Here is an 18,697-nt window from a genome sequence, read left to right as displayed (position 1 = left end):
AAAAAAACTTTTGATGCTATTAGATTCTAAACAGCACAAATGTCTCAGACCACATCTAGGATTTGTTTTAAACTGAAAGGGTGTGATGACCAAACAGCCAAGTGGCAATTACAGACCCTGCAACACAACCCACAGATGGATTCCAGCAGTTGTGGAGTTTTGGTATTGAATGTGTGTTCAAATATTTGCATAAGTGGCTTTAGGTCTGAAAATGTTAAAATGAATTAGATTGAAGATTAATATTGATTTCTGTCAATTAATGTTTCAGTTTGCTGAACAATACCTGCTGACAGGAATGATCAGCAACGTTCAGACTACGCCTGAAGCTGTGAGTTCAGCACGCATTCAAATAGCCTGCACACTTCTTAGATGTTGAGGTGGGTGCTGTTGTAATTCTGTAATACCGTAATAATGTAATGTAGTTCACCTCTCTAGATGCTATCTACACTCTGAAAAATTTATTTCAAGTAAGAATATTCAAAGATACAGAGGGAGTGCATCATAGAGGAGACAGTAACTTGAAGGCTGCAAAAAGTAATGCAAGAATGATTTTATATAATTTCAGAAGGCCTGAGATGGTAGTTTTCATGGTGTGTACGTTGATGTAGTATGCTATGATTTGATTTCCCAGTGAATTCATATTTAATAAGTTAATGTTAACCAATTTGTTTATAGGTAATGAAGAGGACTACTGCGTGGTTTACAGCATGTTGGAAGACGATCCTAACAAAAGCATGATTGAAATGGTATACATACAATCAACTTATAATACGCACACCAAAAACAATAGTTTACCTTCATGTGCCATGTTTTTTGTAGAATTTTGTATTTTAAATGAAAAGTTAATATAAATTGTATGGTTTAATATGTAAAATGTATTTCATATTTTTACTACATTGTTTCAGATTACTAATATATCCATCTCTTTTATTTTCAGGTACAGTGTGAGAGCTGCAATAGATGGGCACATTTTGAATGTTGCAACATCAAAAAGAATAGCCTAAACGTGTTTATGTGCACAAAATGTGTGGGTACAGTACAATCTATATTATGTATTTTATATACTGTGCATGCTTTTTATGTCTGTGCTTCTGCTCTGCATGTTTCAGTTAGTGTCTTAGAAAGCAGCACAATGTGGTCTTATTTAGTTCATTTCTATTAATAATATCTAATTTTATTGTTTTGCATGTTTTGTATTATGTACCTCTGTGTTGCATGATTTAAATAGTACCTGACAATGTGGTAGTCTCCTGAATGATGTTTTTTTATTAACATTAATATTATCTTTTCTTTTTATTATTGGTCTGCATAATTATAAATGATTTCAATAACTGATCTTATTTCAATTTTTTATTATCATCTGTTTTTAAGGTGAATTTATAACATTTGTCCAGGTACTACAGATGAAAAACTTAGACTGTAAATCATCCTACCCCTTCATTTCAGACTGATAGGACAATATGATAGGGTATTTTGCACTGTAAAATCATCCTACCCCTTCATTTCAGACTGATAAGACAATCTGATAAGGTATTTTGCACTGTCAAAAATACCTTATCAGATCGTCCTATCAGTCTGAAATAAATAGGTAGGATGATTTTACAGCACAAAATACCTTATCAGTTTGTACTATCAGTCTGAAATGAAGGGGTAGGATGATTTTAGAGTGCAAAATACCATAATATTGTCCTACCAGTCTGAAATAAATAGGTAGGATGATTTGACAAGGTATTTTGCACTATCAGTTTGTACTATCAGTCTGAAATGAAGGGGTAGGATGATTTTAGAGTGCAAAATACCGTCATATTGTCCTACCAGTCTGAAATAAAGAGGTAGGATGATTTGACAGTGCAAAATACCTTATCAGATTGTCCTCAGTCTGAAATAAATAGGTAGGATGATTTGACAGTGCAAAACACCTTATCAGATTGTCCTACCAGTCTGAAATAAATAGGTATGATGATTTGACAGTGCAAAATACCTTATCAGATTGTCCTACCAGTCTGAAATAAATAGGTAGGATGATATGACAGTGCAAAATACCTTATCAGATTGTACTATCAGTCTGAAATGAAGGGGTAGGATGATTTTACAGTGCAAAATACCCTATCATTGTAAAAAAAAAAAAAAAAAGGGTTATAGGGTTATAACAACTCAGGGGTGAGTAAACAATGACTGAATTTTCATTTTTGAGTGAACTGTCCCTGTAATGTTTCTGGAAATTCCCTATTCATTGAAGAACAGTATGTTTTATGGTTATTCAGATTTATTTTAATTTCTTTCCATTTTAATTCTGTATATTAAAATTGCAATTCTGCATCCTATTTGCTACCTCAATTCAGGTTCATAAGCAGGAACTGAAGTAGAATTTAAATGCCATTCTCAATTCAATTCTCAATGCCTCATAACTCACATATTCTCATCATGTACTGTACCTCCAGAATAATCAATGTGGAGAGCTCATATTGTCCTCTGTTGATTTAAATTGTCATTCTTTACACATATTGCTAATTATGTGGTTTGCCACTGACACCTCACATTGCTGAATTGCTTGGGGGCACATTTGTAGGTAATAAAATAACAAGTTATATAATATCTCTCACAGGACAGCTTATTCCCTGAGGTAAAATAGAGTTCACATTCAGCTGTGTTTTTGTGTGTGCTTCTGTTTAGCTGAGTCAGGTCCCGTAAACATTGTCAACATTAATTTATCTACAGTAGGTTGATGTTATGCAGAAAAGGCGCAGTTTAGTTAGTTAATTCCATTTAGATTGTTAGTTTACTTTTGTTAACTAGTTCAGTTACAATCAATGATGGAACAACCCTTGACCTTAAACTAGTTTCAAGATCATTCATTTTTTCAGGGGTTTGGAATGACAAACATGTGCAGCACTATACTAGCTCAGATGCCCCCTGGCTTAACTGGATTGGCATAGGTGTTTGCACTGAAATACAGTACTGCAACTAAACGAAACGTCTTGGTTACTGATTTAACCTCTGTTCCCTGATGGAGGGAACGAGACATTGTGTCAATGTAGTGACACTAGTTGTTCGATCTTGAGAGCCCCAATCACCTTTGCTTAAAATAGAAAAGGCCAATGAAAATTGTTGAGTGGAAATTGCATGCCACTCTCCGCCCCGGACATACAGGTATAAAAGGAGATGGCGTGCATCACTCATTCAGATTTATGCTGAGGAGCCGATAGAGAGTCCCGGCCATGTCCATGTCAAAACAGACAAAGAGCTGCTCCGAGCGTCTAAAGCTCTGCATGCGGTCCAGATAGATACGCAGAGCGTGAACTGGACACAGCAACGACAAGGTCGAGTCTTCCTCCTCTGAAGGGAGCACTTACAGGTTCACCACCTGGTCCTGAAAAGGAGTGGTGGGAACTTTGGGCCGGGGTCTCAAGATCATGTGAGAGTGTGCCGGCCCAAACTCCAAGCATTTGCTGGTAACAGAGAGCGCCTGCAGATCCCCCACCCTCTAGATGGAAGTGAGCGCCACCAGGAGGGCCATCTTCAGGGACAGAGTGTTGAGTTCGACCTGCTCCAGGGGCTCAAAGGGGGCTCTCTGTAGGGCAGGTAGGACCACAGAAAGATCCCAAGAGGGGATCAGGTGCGGTCTAGGTGGATTCAACCTCCTCGCGCCTTTGAGGAACCTGTTGATCAGGTCACGCTGTTGTGAGGGTCTCCCATCCATTGTATAGTGGTGAGCTGCTATAGCAGCTACGTACACTTTCAGGGTAGAGGGAGACAGCCGTCTCTCCAGCCCTTCCTGAAGGAAAGACAGCACAGACCCGATGGCGCATCTCTGTGGGTCTTCCCCACGGGAAGAACACCAGTTAGCAAAAAGACGGCACTTCAAAGCATACAGCAGCCTCGTAGAGGGGGCCCTGGCCTGAGTGATCGTGTCTACCACCGCTGGTGGAAGACCTGCTAGGTATTCCACATCCCATCCACGAGCCAGACATGGAGATTCCAGAGGTCCAGCCGCGGGTGCTGGAGTGTGACCTGCCCCTGAGTGAGAAGGTCCTGCCTCAGGGGAATGCACCAGGGAGGTGCTACTGTCAGGAGCATCAGATCTGAGAACCAAGTCCGGTTGGGCCAGTATGGCGCAACAAACAGGACTTGCTGCTCGTTCTCCCTGACTTTGCACAGAGTCTGTACAATGAGGCTCACAGGAGGAAACGCATACTTGCGTAGCCCCCGAGCCCAGCTGTGCGACAAGGCATCTGTGCTGAGGGGGGCCTCGGACAGGAAGCACCACAGGGGGCAGTGAGAGGAGTCTTGGGAGGCGAATAGGTCTACCTGCGCCACACCGAATCTCTCCTGCGGGCATAAATGCACCACTACGGCGTGCTTTATCTGGGGGAGCTCGACATATCCCTTAGCCGCTCCGCCGTTGAGGGTAGTCAGAGTGGATGAGACTGCGAAGCGTGTATGGGCAGTAAAAGATGCCTTCCACGAATTCATTAGCTCCTCATGCACTTCCAGGAATAAAGGCACCAGGGCGGGGCGTGGCCGTGAGTCACACTCCGAGCCCAGAAATCAATCATCCAGCCACAAACGCTCAGGGCAGGGTGGAGGGTTCCACTTCAGCCCGATGTTCACAGCCACCCGGGCAAGCAAGGCTGCCATCTCAGCGTCCGCCTCATCCTGTGCTCTACTGCCCGTGGGCGGGAGCTCAGAATATTCATCTGTTTCCAATAGCAGAAGCCCACCCTCCAATGCTGCGACTAAAAGCTCATCCTCGTCGCGAGCCGTGAATGACACATTAAACCCACCCTGAGGCAGACCGCCTGCATCGCTCAACAGCTCATCCGGACAGAACGAGCATGCTGGGGAATGGGAGGTCCACGGGGGCTGAGCCGGCGGAAATGCTCCCATGTCCACATCCAGATCACCCGTGGTGCTTGCCGACACGGCTGGCTGAGCGTCAGCCCAGGACGGACCAGGTTGTGGAGCAGCCGTGGTGGCTCCTTGCTTCACGAAGAAGGAAGTGAGCCACGACCACATCATTCTCATGGGCATGTTCTCGCAATGAGAACACAACCCTTCCATGAAAGCCGCCTCGGTGTGCTGGCGCCCCAGACACTCGAGGCAGATTTCAAGAGTATCCGGAGGGAAGAGATAACGGCCACATCCAGTAGCGCAAACATGGAAGGACATCTTTAAAAATATGGCAAGCGTTTGCGTGAGCTCTTTTAGAAGGAAAATATACTCTTTCTTCAATATACTCTTTTAGCATCGGCAGACTCAGGCTGCCGAAGTGCCCAGGGGAAGCACAGCACTCAACCGTGCGAGGGTGACCGCTGATATGTGGTGTAAAAATTCTGCAGCATAGAAAGAGTTGCGAGGACAAACACACACAAGATATCATGTTCATTGTGCTGAAAAACCAAAGAAATAATACATTCACCAATTTACAACAAAGCAGTGGATTATACAATGATGTGCATAATATTACAGTAGGCCTATTGATTTGCTGTTTAGAAATGGAGCCCTGTCTCATTAGCTGATTTTTCACAATCGAGCCAGAGCTATCATCTGGTCAGCCAGGGCCAATAACCTCGGAACTCGAGCCGCGAGTCCAAAAGCGATCTGCATTCCCACCATCGGGCCAATAGCCCCACAGCATTGCCCTAAAACCCGCCCTTAATATGCAGCCCTTGTGCCAACATTACACACCCCGCCCATTTCACAAGCAAGAGTGAAGCTCAAGCTGATATTATCTAGTTATCTAAAATATCACGTTTATATTATATGTAAACATTATCTAGCTAGCAAGTTAAGTTAGCACTGACAACTAGGGGTGGCCGACATGACCAAAATCCTATATCACGATTTGAGTAATTTTATATCACAATAATGATATCACAATATAGTTACATTTTTCGGAAAATATTTTATAATATATTAAGCCATGTTGCAATGTGTAATTTTGAGTAATCCAGTCAGTGAATTAAATACTTTATAAATGAAAACTTATTGTAATTTTCTCTTTATTTTAAACTTGACAAACATAGTAAAAATAATGCCACATTTCTGTCTGATGATGTGCACCAATTTTCTTCTTTTTCTTTTTATTATTATTATTATATCATTGTTGTTGTTATTGTTATTATTATGATCATTGTTATAACTTTCCTCAAGAAACTTAACATCTTCTCAAAGCAATGCAAAAAGGAAAATGACATACAAAAAAAATAAATGAAAATAAAATAAATAAACTATAAATCCATAAATAAAACACTTAACCAGAATCAGAATCAGCTTTACTGCCAAGTATGCTTACACATACAAGGAATTTGTCTTGGTGACAGGAGCTTCCAGTGTACAACAATACAAAAACAATACAAAAACAGCAGCAAGACATAGATAATAATAATAATAAAAAAGAAAACAAATAGTTATACACATACGTACATACACACACAGACACACACATGCATACATACACACATACACATACGTGTAGTACAATCTAATACAAATATGTTATCTGTTATGAACAGTGCAAATACAAATCTGTTATGTACAGTGCAAATGTTTTTTTTTTTGTTTTTTTTTTCAGAGGAATGAAATGGCAGAAGAGGTTGGAAGTGTTGGATAAATATAAAAAAAGACTAAACTGTGTATTGCACATAGTTATTGCTCAATGGGGCAATTTAACTGTTCATGAGATGGATAGCCTGAGGGAAAAAAACTACTCCTGTGCCTGAAGGTTCTGGTGCTCAGAGCTCTGCTGCGTCGGCCAGAAGGCAACAGTTCAAAAAAGGTAATGGGCAGGGTGAGTGGGGTTTAGAGTGATTTTTCCAGCCTTTTTCCTCACTCTGGAAGTGTATAGTTGAAGGGGTGGGGCAGGGGGCAACCAATAATCCTCTCAGCAGTCCGAATTGTCCATTGTAGTCTTCTGATGTCTGGTTTCATAGCTGAACCAAACCAGACAGTTACTGAAGTGCAGAGGACAGACTCAGTGACCGCTGAGTAGAACTGTATCAGTAGCACCTGTGGCAGGTTGAACTTCCTCAGCTGGTGAAGGAAGTACAACCTCTGCTGGGCCTTTTTCACAATCACAACCCACTTCAGGTCCTGTGAGATGGTAGTGCCCAGGAACCTGAATGACTCCACTGCTGTTGTTTTAAATGCACCAGATAGCCAGCTGTTCAACCTCCCTTCTGTATGCAGACTCATCGTCATCTCGGATGAGGCCGATGACAGTGGTGTCATCTGCAAACTTCAGGAGCTTGACAGAGGGGTCCTTGGCAATGCAGTCATTGGTGTAGAGGGAGAAGAGTAGTGGGGAGAGCACACATCCCTGGGGGGCACCAGTGCTGATTGTACAGGTGCTGGAAGTGAGTTTGTCCCTGTCTCACAAGATGCTGCCTGTCCATCAGAAAGCTGGCAATCCACTGGCAGATGTGAACAGAGAGTTGGTGTAATTTATTCTGGAGTATTGCTGGGATGATGGTGTTGAAAGCTGTGAACTGAAGTCCACAAAAAGGATCCTTGCATATGTCCCTGGTCTGTCCAGATGTTTCAGGATATGATGCAATCCCATGTTGACTGCAACATCCATAGACCTGTTTGCTCGATAAGCAAATTGCAGGGGATCTAGAGAGGGTCCAGTGATGTTCTTCAGGTTGGCCAACACCAGTCCCTCAAATGATTTCATGACCAGACATCAGGGCTACAGGTCTGTAGTCATTAAGTCCTGTGATTTTTGGTTTCTTTGGTACAGGAATAATGATTGAGCATTTGTAGCAGCATGGGAATTCACACTGCTCCAGTGATCTATTGAAGATCTGTGTGAAGATGGGGGCAAGCTGGTTAGCACAGGATCGAAGACACACTGGTGAGATGCCATCTGGGCATGAAGCTTTCCTCGTCTTTTGTTTCCGAAAGACGCGGCTCACATCATCTTCACAGATCTTAAGTGCAGGTTGAGTAGCAGGAGGGGGGAGGAGGGGGGTTGCAGGAGGTGTTGGTTTTTGTGTGAATTGAAGGTCAGAGTGGGTGTGGGGTGTGAGATTGGGCCTTTCAAATCTGCAGTAGAACACATCCAGGTTGTCAGCCAGTTGTTGGTCCACCACAGGGTTGGGGGTAAGAGTCTTGTAATTTGTGAGTTGTTTCATGCCACTCCACACTGATGCAGGGTCGTTAGCTGAAAACTTGTTTTTCAGCTTCTCAGAGTATCTTCTTTCAGCCACTCTGATTTCCTTGTTCAGTGTGTTCCTGGCCTAATTGTACAAGACTTTATCCCTACCCCTGTAAGCATCCTCTTTGGCCTGACGAAGCTGCCTGAGCTCTGCTGTAAACCACAGTTTGTCATTGTTGAAGTTTAAATAAGTCCTAGTAGGAATGCACATATCCTCACATAAACTGATATATGATGTAACAGTATCTGTGAGCTCATCCAGGTCTGTGGCTGCAGCCTCAAAAACACTCCAATCTGTGCAATCGAAGCAGGCTTGTAGTTCCCGCTCTGCTTCAATGGTCCATCTCTTTACAGTCCTTACTACTGGCTTGGTTGATTTTAATTTCTGCCTGTAGGTTGGAAGAAGATGAACCAGACAGTGATCAGAGAGTCCCAAAGCTGCTCTAGGGACAGAGCAATATGCATCCTTTATTGTTGTGTAGCAGTGATCCAGTATGTTCCTGTCTCTGGTGGGGCATGTAATGTGCTGTTTGTATTTGGGCAGTTCACGTGTGAGATTTGCTTTGTTAAAATCCCCAAGCTTAATAATAACTGAGTCCGGGTATTGTTGTTCTGTGTCTGTGATTTGATCAGCCAGCTGTTGCAGCGTTTCAAACATGTGTTTGGCGCAATATACACACTCACCAGAATAAATGAGGAAAACTCCCGTGGCGAGTAGAAAGGCTTACAGTTAATAAAGAGCGCTTCCAAATTAGAACAGCACATCATCTTTAACGTTGTTACATCTGTACACCAACTTTCATTGATGTAAAAACATGTTCCAAAGCCTCTCGTTTTCCCCGTTAACTCCGCGATGTGATCCACTCTGAACAGCTTGAAGCCCGGCAGATGTAACGCGCTGTCCGGAATGGCTTCACTCAGCCAGGTTTCTGTGAAGCACAAGGCAGCAGAGGTTGAAAGGTCCTTGTTTGTGCAGGTGAGGAGATGTAGTTCGTCCGTTTTGTTAGGAAGAGAGAGGAGATTCGCAAGATGAATGCTCGGCAGCATTGTTCGAAAGCCCCGCCGATGGAGTTTGACCAGTGCACCGGCTCGTCTTCCTCACCTGCATCTCCTGAACAACAAAGCCGCGCCTCCAACTAAAATGTCTAGCAAAACTTCTGAATATTCAAAATCCGGGAAAAGACTGTCTGGTGTAAGCTGTCGAATGTTCAGCAGTTTGTCTCTGGTAAAACTGACTGGAAAAAGATTACTAAAAACAGGACAAACAAACAAAAACAACAAAACAATAGGAGCTCTCCACACCAAGGCGGCCATCCGCGGCACCATCAACAATCAAGCCTTAATTATGCTCTTTGTGTTTTTAGTAATCTCTATAAAGAAAATATAAAATATCTGAAGAAACATAAGGCTGGTTTGCTTCCTGATATCAAACATAATTTGAACTGAATTTCAGAAAGGGGTTTGATGTGTATTTTAAAAACCCACTTGACATCACTTTTTCTGTCACAGGAGCACAAATGAAGGGACTGGGATGACTTCAAGGCTCGGGTGCACTTGCGTGTTTCAGACTGCTTGTGCAACACTCTCACAAAATATAGCTGTGCATGTTTGGATGAAACACGTGTTGAATTTGCTTTGACGGTCGGTGCAGTGAAATTTCATGCCACAGAAGAGGATTCAGTGTAATTTTTTCTTGCGTTCTAGACAAGCTTTTCATCTAATGACACGTGCAGCTGTCAGTGAAAAACTGCGTTTCATTATTTCTATCAGTCTCACGTGAAGCCCTGACCACTGATATATATGTGCACATGGATATATCGACATACACAATGTACAAACCTTGCAAATCACTGTTTTCTGCTTGGTATCACGTTTTCTAAAGCCAAACCAATTCCACACCACGGAAGATGCACTTTTTTCTTCATAATCTCCTCTCATTTTCTCATTCAAATGAATTTGAGGAACGAGCAGTCCCTCTGCCTTTGTCCATTTATCCGACAAAGTGTGTTATGCGTACATGTTATGTGCTGTACACATTTCTCCTGTGGCAATTTTGCGTTACCGCAATGGAGACAATCGAGATGGAGATAATACCGGTTGGCAAATTTCTACCAGTTTATCATGTTTACCAGTATATCACCCACCCCTATTGACAACTCACTGACTGTAACTGCCACGGTGCCCCGAGTGGTTTCTCCACTAACATGATTTCCCAGCACACCGTCCATGATTTCGAACCATGGAAAGTTCTTTCTTTGGGCAATCGCTTTGTCCATTGTGTGTTTTAATTTATTTGTATTGTAACCTCAATTTTACATTTTTTCCCGAAGCTGTACCATTGTGCGCTGGATACATAACCTGACAAGTTCGGCGAAACTCTGCCTTTGACATTGACCCCATCTCACTCCCCAGTTGGCCTTGTCTGGCCCAAGGGTAATTGGCGGGCCAAAGGCCACTGGCCCTGAGAAAGCCCTGAGGAGGCATAATGAAGCAACAGAAGTGACAGTGGACACGCTACTGGCCTTGGCACGCTCTATCTGGCATGGACTCCACAAGTTTGATGATCCATGTTATCCCAGCATGATTTGAGAATGTTCTAAAGAGCATTTTGTGTGCCTAAATGGAAACAATAGTTTTATACTCCTCAACTTATACTTTGATCTTCTAACAAGATAAAACAGGAGTATTAGATTTTGATAACACTTCTTTACACATAGTGCTGGTTGTCATCTAAACCAGATTCTCTCTTAACCTCTTTTACCCCATGCAGTCTGTAATAAACAAATAAATAAATACAGACTGATCTCACTGTGAAATCGAAGACAAGAGGTTGAATGTTTTGTCTGCTAAAATTGGTCTATGCATTTCAAATGTCTTTACTGCCCTAGTGACCAAAGCTGGAACAACAGTCGCGTGCATGCGCAACAGTATTGAGTGCAAAACCGTGTTCTTTCAAATACTTCTTAGACAAGATGTGACATGAAAGGCACAGCATGTCCAATTTTCGGCAACATTTGAGTAGTAATTACATTAATAGACTCCTAACCAAAACCTAAAACCTAGCCCTAACCATAACAGTACAAAAACCAAAACAGCGTTGCTTCACTTACTTTTTACAAATGTAGTACAGTATCTCTCTGAAACCAGAGATCAAAAGGGATGTGACATCAAAGGCACAGTGTAGGCAATTTTTGGAGTGTGAACATTGACCGCATGGTGGCATGTGTCTAGAATTTGGTACATTGGGTCTGACATTAGGTGGAAAAACATTCAGAACTTACACATTGATTTCCCTTGTGATCATGTTGCTAAATAAATAAATAAGAAACACTGATAATTTTATTATCACTATTGTATGGGAGTACGCCTACACACTATAAAAAAAAACATTGAAATTCCATCGTCTGTTGTTAGAGGTCCGCCCTGTGGTTTGATCAAGCTCAAAATGAAATGTCAAAATATTTTTGGCAGCTTTATGTGTGATAACTTACAGATACCAGCAGAAGATTAATTGAACATTGATAACATCAGCAAAATGACTCGCAGTGAGTAAAGAGTAATACATTATTTGCTACATTTTCTACACAGATGGTCACAAATCACTGCTTTTCTATTTTATGTCCTTGTATGTCTTTATATTCCTTTTGCTGTATAGCTGAACATAAATAATACATCTGTCTCCCCTTACTTCGAAGTACTCATAAATTAAACAGTCTTACAAGACAACATTGAGCAGAATTGGTGCAGGGCAGACCTGGGAAAGTTGTCTCATGTGGAAGTTGTCACTGTTTCTCAGTAACTACAAAGTTTTGAGTCAAAAGTCCAATTGCATATATATTTGTTGTCTTTATCTTATAAGCTTTGATTTCAACACCTAGTTTAACAGTCGTTAATTAGGATAATTTTTATTAATTATATCCTCCAATTATTTGTTGAAACAAAATTCAGATGCTAAGTAAATATTTTAAAAGGAGAAATTTGGCCCATTTATGCCAAATTAGTGGATCCTGGCTGAGGCAACATAGACATACTGTAGTGTTCCTGTAGCTCTACAGGCAGCATATGCAGCAAGGGACCACATATTGGCAAAATGTTTGCATTGAAAGCACTGATGGTTACTTTGGATAAGAGTGTCTGCAAAATTCATAAATGTAAATGTACATATACAATGCTCTCTATGGTCACACGGACAACATGATCACAGAGGAAACCATCATTTTGCTTCTGAATAGTCATGTACCCTGAAATCAACCCTATTCTGCTGAATTGCTGACAAGCGGCATCTCCTATTGACATTTTTGCATCCATTCAAATGTGTTTAACTTTCCCTGTGGCGCTACTGATGGCGCATTGTGTGAGTAACTTTCGAGACATGGGATTGGTCCCATGGAAACCAGGAAATAATTGCGTTCACATAACAATGTGAGCATGCTTTTGAGGTTACATTTTCACTCGAAATTGAAATGTTTATTCTACTTATGTTTAGCCTTGGGATGGGGTTTGGGGGTAGAGTTAATAAAACATGCTTTCCAGTTGACTGTATTACATCATTTACAACTCGCTTTGTGACATACTGAGTAGCAGAAATTTTGACCTCCTGTCACCAAATTCAGTGTGACCCCATTAACACCTGATTTCTTAAATACATCTCCTGTGACCACTTTTGTTCGGATTTGGAGTGGAGGGTCTCAGATTTTATGACGAAATACATTAATCATTATGTCAGTGTGCTACTGCACGATAAATAACCACAAAAAATTCATGAAGGCAAAGAAAGCACAAAAACACAGTGCACTGTTTCTCCCAGATGCAGTTGAAATTTAATCTAAGCACTAACCCAATATTTCAAGCAGAATTCTTAGTTATTTTAGTAAAGAACCTGTATTTGCTTAGGAGAGCTTCTCATCTGTGTCCCTGCATGTTGATATCAGACTCACTAAAAAAGATCTGTGAAGTTCTCATGCTTTTGTATGTATTCGCTTATTAAAATTCTCCGGTCTAACATTTATTTCCTTTTAAAGCTCCTCGTTTAGCACAGCGGTTGATTGACAGGTGAGGGTTGGTGTTTCGCTGCTGTCCTCAAATGCAGTGTTAGTTAATTCCTTTCAGGACCTCAAATGCGATGTGGTTACGTGCGTATTTGAGTACCTCCACATGTGGTTTTTGTGATTCAATCACAAAACTTTTTGCACCCCGTTTTTACCTGTATTTAATACTGACCATTTGTGATCGAATCACCCGAAATACATCTTTATATCAGGTGTAAACGGGCTCAGACTGTCTGCAGACACAAACAGATTCCAATCAAATGCACCCTGATACATAGTTTATTGAAAATCTGTTTAATTATGTGAGATTTTAACATGTGTCTCTGCAGTATGATCACATTGCATTACATATTCCTCTTCCCTACTTAACATTTAATATTAATAGAGATTTTAATTGTGCTGCCATTGCATTTTAAAGGGTTACAAAACCCTGTAGTTGAGCCCCAATTTTTCACACCTCACACTGAAAAACAACTCTCAAAATAGGCTGAAAAATATGTAAATATGTGGGCGGGAAAATGGGAGGGGGTCAAGAGCTACTTCCAAAAAAAAAAAAAAAAAAGTGATATAAAAAGTAGATAAAAAATAAAGTTATGTCAAGACTTTGAGTTTTCGGTTTTCACCTTTGTCTTCTGTTTTTGAACAAGCAGTGTTATCCTGTTTATGATCAGTTGTTCGGCAAGAGCACGTGATTTGCGCCATCTAAACAGAACAGTCTTCCCAAATACACTTGGAATACACAGCTGCTTCATGTTTGAAGCGTGACAGCCTCTGGCCAACTAACATGCTCGCTTCGGTGCGGTTCTGGACTGTGGTCCATTCTGATGTGTGATTTTTAATCTTATCATGTCCATGATCTGACACACAGAGAATAAACCCCAAAGTATGCTTCACTCAGACAGAATGTGTGACACAAATCTCGTCATCAGCAGAGTGCGTAAGCACTGAACGCTCACAGCCCGATTTTTCTAACCACTTGTCTTTGAACACACAGAATGTGCATGCACTTGGAGTTATTTACACTACTTAGTGGGTCCACAAGGTGGCAACACTTACATTTTGAGCTGGTGCTATCATGAAGAAGTGCTAGAAGATGTCATTTCTGCTAAACATCTGGAGATGAAGGTAAAAACAACAACAGTGGATGTCAAAGAGTGTGTGTGAGGAGGTCTAGAGGTGTCTGCATATACATAATGGAGTTAATTAACAGAGGTTCGGGAGGAGCATGTTAATTTTAATCTGACAAATCACAGCCCACAAGCAAGAGTATATAAGCCGCTGCTTACCTGCTTCATGTGACAACTCTCCTGACATGGACAACTCTCCTGACATGAGAATCTTTCCGGCATTCGGCCCCACCCTTTTCCTCACGAACAGACCCAGGCAGACGGATCATGCAAAAAGCATTCGGCTCCACCAGATCAGCTCTTCCATCCAAACAATCTCATTATTCAACAGAAGCTGCCATAGCAGCTCTTTGTTTTTAGCAGTATTAACGGCTACCATGTTAAGTGTTATATATATATATATATATATATATATATATATATATATATATATATATATTTATTAAAAATAATAATAATAATAATAATAATAATAATAAATATATTTTTATTTAATTTTTTTTTTACCCTGTCTGTCTTTCTATGCTCCATTCGTCCGCTCTCTGCAACTGATCATGTGTTCTCTTATCTAAACTTTCCACCCAGAAAGCAGTGCCAGCTGCCTCTGCGAATGGATGCTGTTCCGGCTTCATGCCATTAGAGTTCCATTTTTTTAAAGCAAGAGAAACTAAGATTAACTATTCAATCCAACCACCATTTCAACTCCAACATGTTTAATCAGGTTCTGCCGCACAGGTGATGCCCGTCAGCCTCATTACCTTGCCGCAGCTTGTTTAGGGGGCATGCTCTATTCAGCGATTGTTCCTCATCTTCAAACATGAATATCACGATTGTTTCTCCCTCCAAAGTGCCCTTCAGAGCATGATTTATTTCATTCTGAACACAGGGGCATCGTAAAACACAGAACTCCTTTCAATCGACCGATAATCTAATAACAAATTCTTTTCAAACCAATGCAGACATTTTAACATTAGCTTGCTGCCACACAGCACTCGCTCTGACTATTCCACAGCACAATGCAGTTAAACACAGCCTCTGTCGGAACAGACACGAGACAAATTTGGCTCCGCAAGAGGTGGATCATGCGCCACGTCCCAACTCATTCATAAACATCCCCCAGTGCATCTCGCTCTCAGCATTATTGATGTATATTGTACAGCAGGGGGCAGTCATACTCCTAAGGAGCGAATGACCACAAGTGTATCCTTCAGTAATGGTTGCAAGTCCATTTCTCCTGCATATCTGCATGCAGTACAGAGCCAAAGCTCATATTTCTCAGATCATTTTATACTGTTTTTCACATTGTTTATTAAGACGTACTGTATTTCCCAGCACATTTCTATTTCCCAGCTGCAACTCAACGTATTTCTAGATAATTCACACCTATTGCTATGTGATGCATTTCCTATGCAAGATGTATATTGTACTACAGGTGACAGTTATACTCCTAAGGAGTGAATGGCCTAAAGTGAATCCTTCAATGATGATTGCAAGTCCATGCATATTTCTCAGATCATTTTGTGCTATTTTTTCACATTGTTTATGAAGATGTACTGTATTCCCTAGCACATTTTTTTCCTATAGTTTCACCTAAATATGATTATTTTGTCTTTTCTACAGCAATGCCTGAAATTGCACCTTCCGAATGGGTCTCACCAATATTACTTCTTAGCAGGTCTCTGCGAGAGCCCATTTAAATTCCTGTCACTGAATTGTATGCAGGTTTACCTCTCACTTTCTCTATCTAGGTGTCTTTCCAAGACTTCAACCGAGGAGCCTAAGATGGCAACCATTTTAGTTAAGAAAACACAACTGCGGTGCTCCTGCCTTCAGCTCAAAACACCCCTAATCAGCACAAAATGTGCTGTCCATGTACCACAACTGTGGCATCTTTTGGGTCATGCAACAAACTCCCACGGCACCACAAAGCAACGCAAACGTGCTGTACAGGTGCCGCAACTGCGGTGTCCTTCGGACCATGCAACAAATTCCCACTATACCGCAAAGCAGCGCAAATGTGTTTTCCAGGTGCCGCAACCGCGGAATCTTTCAGGCCGTGCCACTAAATCTCCCACAACACCGCAATCATATTTCCTGTTTCCTCTTATGTTTCCTCTTATTAAAACTCTAGGGGTACAGCTTATAAATAAATACCCATCACAAACCGCAATTCAACAATGTTCTTTACTCTGCGCCACCCGCCATTCGAATGCAGTGTGGGCACTCCCGTTCGAACGCTATGCAGGCTTTCGCATCAAATTGCAGTGTGGGCTCTGCTGTTCGAATGCAGTGTGAGCCTCAGCACATTGGTCACAGGCTCTCCCGTTCGAATCGCAGTGTGGACCCTCCTGTTCGACCGCAATGCAGGCTCTCCCATTCTAATTACAGGGTGGGCTCTCCCATCTGAAACACATTATGAGCTCTCCTGTTCGAGTGCAGTGGTGGTAGAGTAATCTTAAGAGCATTTGAGCTTTTCCTGTTAACCTTGGCATTGGCACTTCCTTTTCTTATGGTCGAAATGAGCCTGACACACAATAAGGTGTGCCTAAATGTGATAGACCATGTGTGCCCTATTTTATACTGTAGCCACAGTGCCCTACCAGATAATGTGCTGCAGTGCACGCCCACGCTCGATACTGCCACAGCATTGACCGCATACTCTTGATTATGCCACAGCATCACCCCTATTGCATTTTCATACTGCAGCAGTTTTTTTTTTACTATTCCATCTCCTCTACTCCACTGCCACAGCACTGCCTTAACTCTGCTCCCTCAGGAGGCCCACTTTACTCCACTGCCACAGCACTGCCTTAACTCTGCTCCCTCAGGAGGCCCACTTTACTCTACTGCCACAGCAGCGTTTTACCATGCTTCTGCCGAAGCCTTTTTGTCTTTGCTTCTCAGCAGCTGTAGCTAGCATTACAAGAGTTAGTGTTCACCACCTCCTCTTCTCAAAGCACGGTATTTCCCTATCTATGGGTAGTCTATTGAGTCAGGCTACCTCTGCAAACAAGTCCAATTCCTCTTGTTCTCATTCTCCCCGTTCGATTGCTTGCTGGGCTTACCTGTCTCCCATTCTAATCGCAGTGTGAGCCCTCCCTTTCGAACGCAATATGAGCCAACTCTAGCTCTTATTTTCCCAGTTCGATTGCTTGCTGGGCTTACCCGTTCGAATGCCGTGAGCTCTCTCTCTTTATAGAGCAGTCTCCCATTCGAATTGCAGTGTGAGTCCTCCCTTCCGAACACAGCGTGACCAACTCTCGTGTTCATTTTCCTAGTTCGATTGTTGCTGGGCTTACCCCTTCGAATGCCTTGAGCACTCTCTCTCTATAGAGCAGTCTCCCATTCGAATCGCAGTGTGAGCCCTCCCTTTCGAACGCACCGTGACCAAATCTCGTGCTCATTTTCCCTGTTGGATTGCTTGCTGGGCTTTCCTGTTCGAATGTTCTCCCAATAGAACAGAGTCTCGTTCGAATCGCAGTGTGAGACCTCCCTTTCGAACACAGCGCGAGCCAACTCTCGTGCTCATTCTCCCCGTTCGACTGCTTGCTGGGCTTACCCGTTTGAATGCCGTGAGCGCTCTCTCTCTATAGAGCAGTCTCCCATTCTAATCGCAGTGTGAGCCCTCCATTTTGAACGCAGTGCAAGCTAACTCTCATTCTCACCTTCCCCGTTCGAATGCATGCTGGGCTTACCCGTTCAAACGCCATGAGCTAAACATCTCTCTCTTAGAACAGTCTCCTGTTTGAATTGCAGTGTGAGCCCTCCCTTTCGAACGCAGCATGAGCCAACTCTCATTTACACCTTCCCTCTTCGCATACTGTGAGCCAACCCACTTCTATGTCGAGTGGTGGTCTCTCGTTTGAATCGCAGCGTAGCCCTCTCGACCAGCCATCGTACAAGAACGCACCTTCAAACAAATGCTTAAAGCACTCCCTCTATACAGATTTTGGGGGGGAAGAACAATTCAGAAGCATCCGCCAAGCCAATTTACCAAATAGAATTGGTGTGGTCTTGCTGTCCTAAATACTTCCTGCCATAGTCATGGTACTGTTCTTTCATCTTAACACCTTTTTGTGGGTAATCATGACTCGAGTCGAGTCTCGAGTCACACTCTTTATATCACTCTTCTCACTCTCTTCTAAAATTCCCTCTCTTATCCTCTTTTCCTTCACCTTTACCTGGCGCATTCCTAAAAGTAAGACGGTAGGCTACTAATTTGCTTACTGGCAAACTGGCAGAGGATTTTCAAAAGAAATTAGCTTACTTGACTACCATTTCCCTCAGCATTACAACTGAAATCATATGAAACGCTTACACTATGTATTATATCAGGGCCTGAAATTCATTTCTGAATGGGGGAT

The sequence above is a fragment of the Myxocyprinus asiaticus genome, chromosome 19, assembly GCF_019703515.2.
Source record: "Myxocyprinus asiaticus isolate MX2 ecotype Aquarium Trade chromosome 19, UBuf_Myxa_2, whole genome shotgun sequence".
NCBI classification, from domain to species: domain Eukaryota; kingdom Metazoa; phylum Chordata; class Actinopteri; order Cypriniformes; family Catostomidae; genus Myxocyprinus; species Myxocyprinus asiaticus.
Note: the sequence above shows the minus strand (reverse complement) of the source record.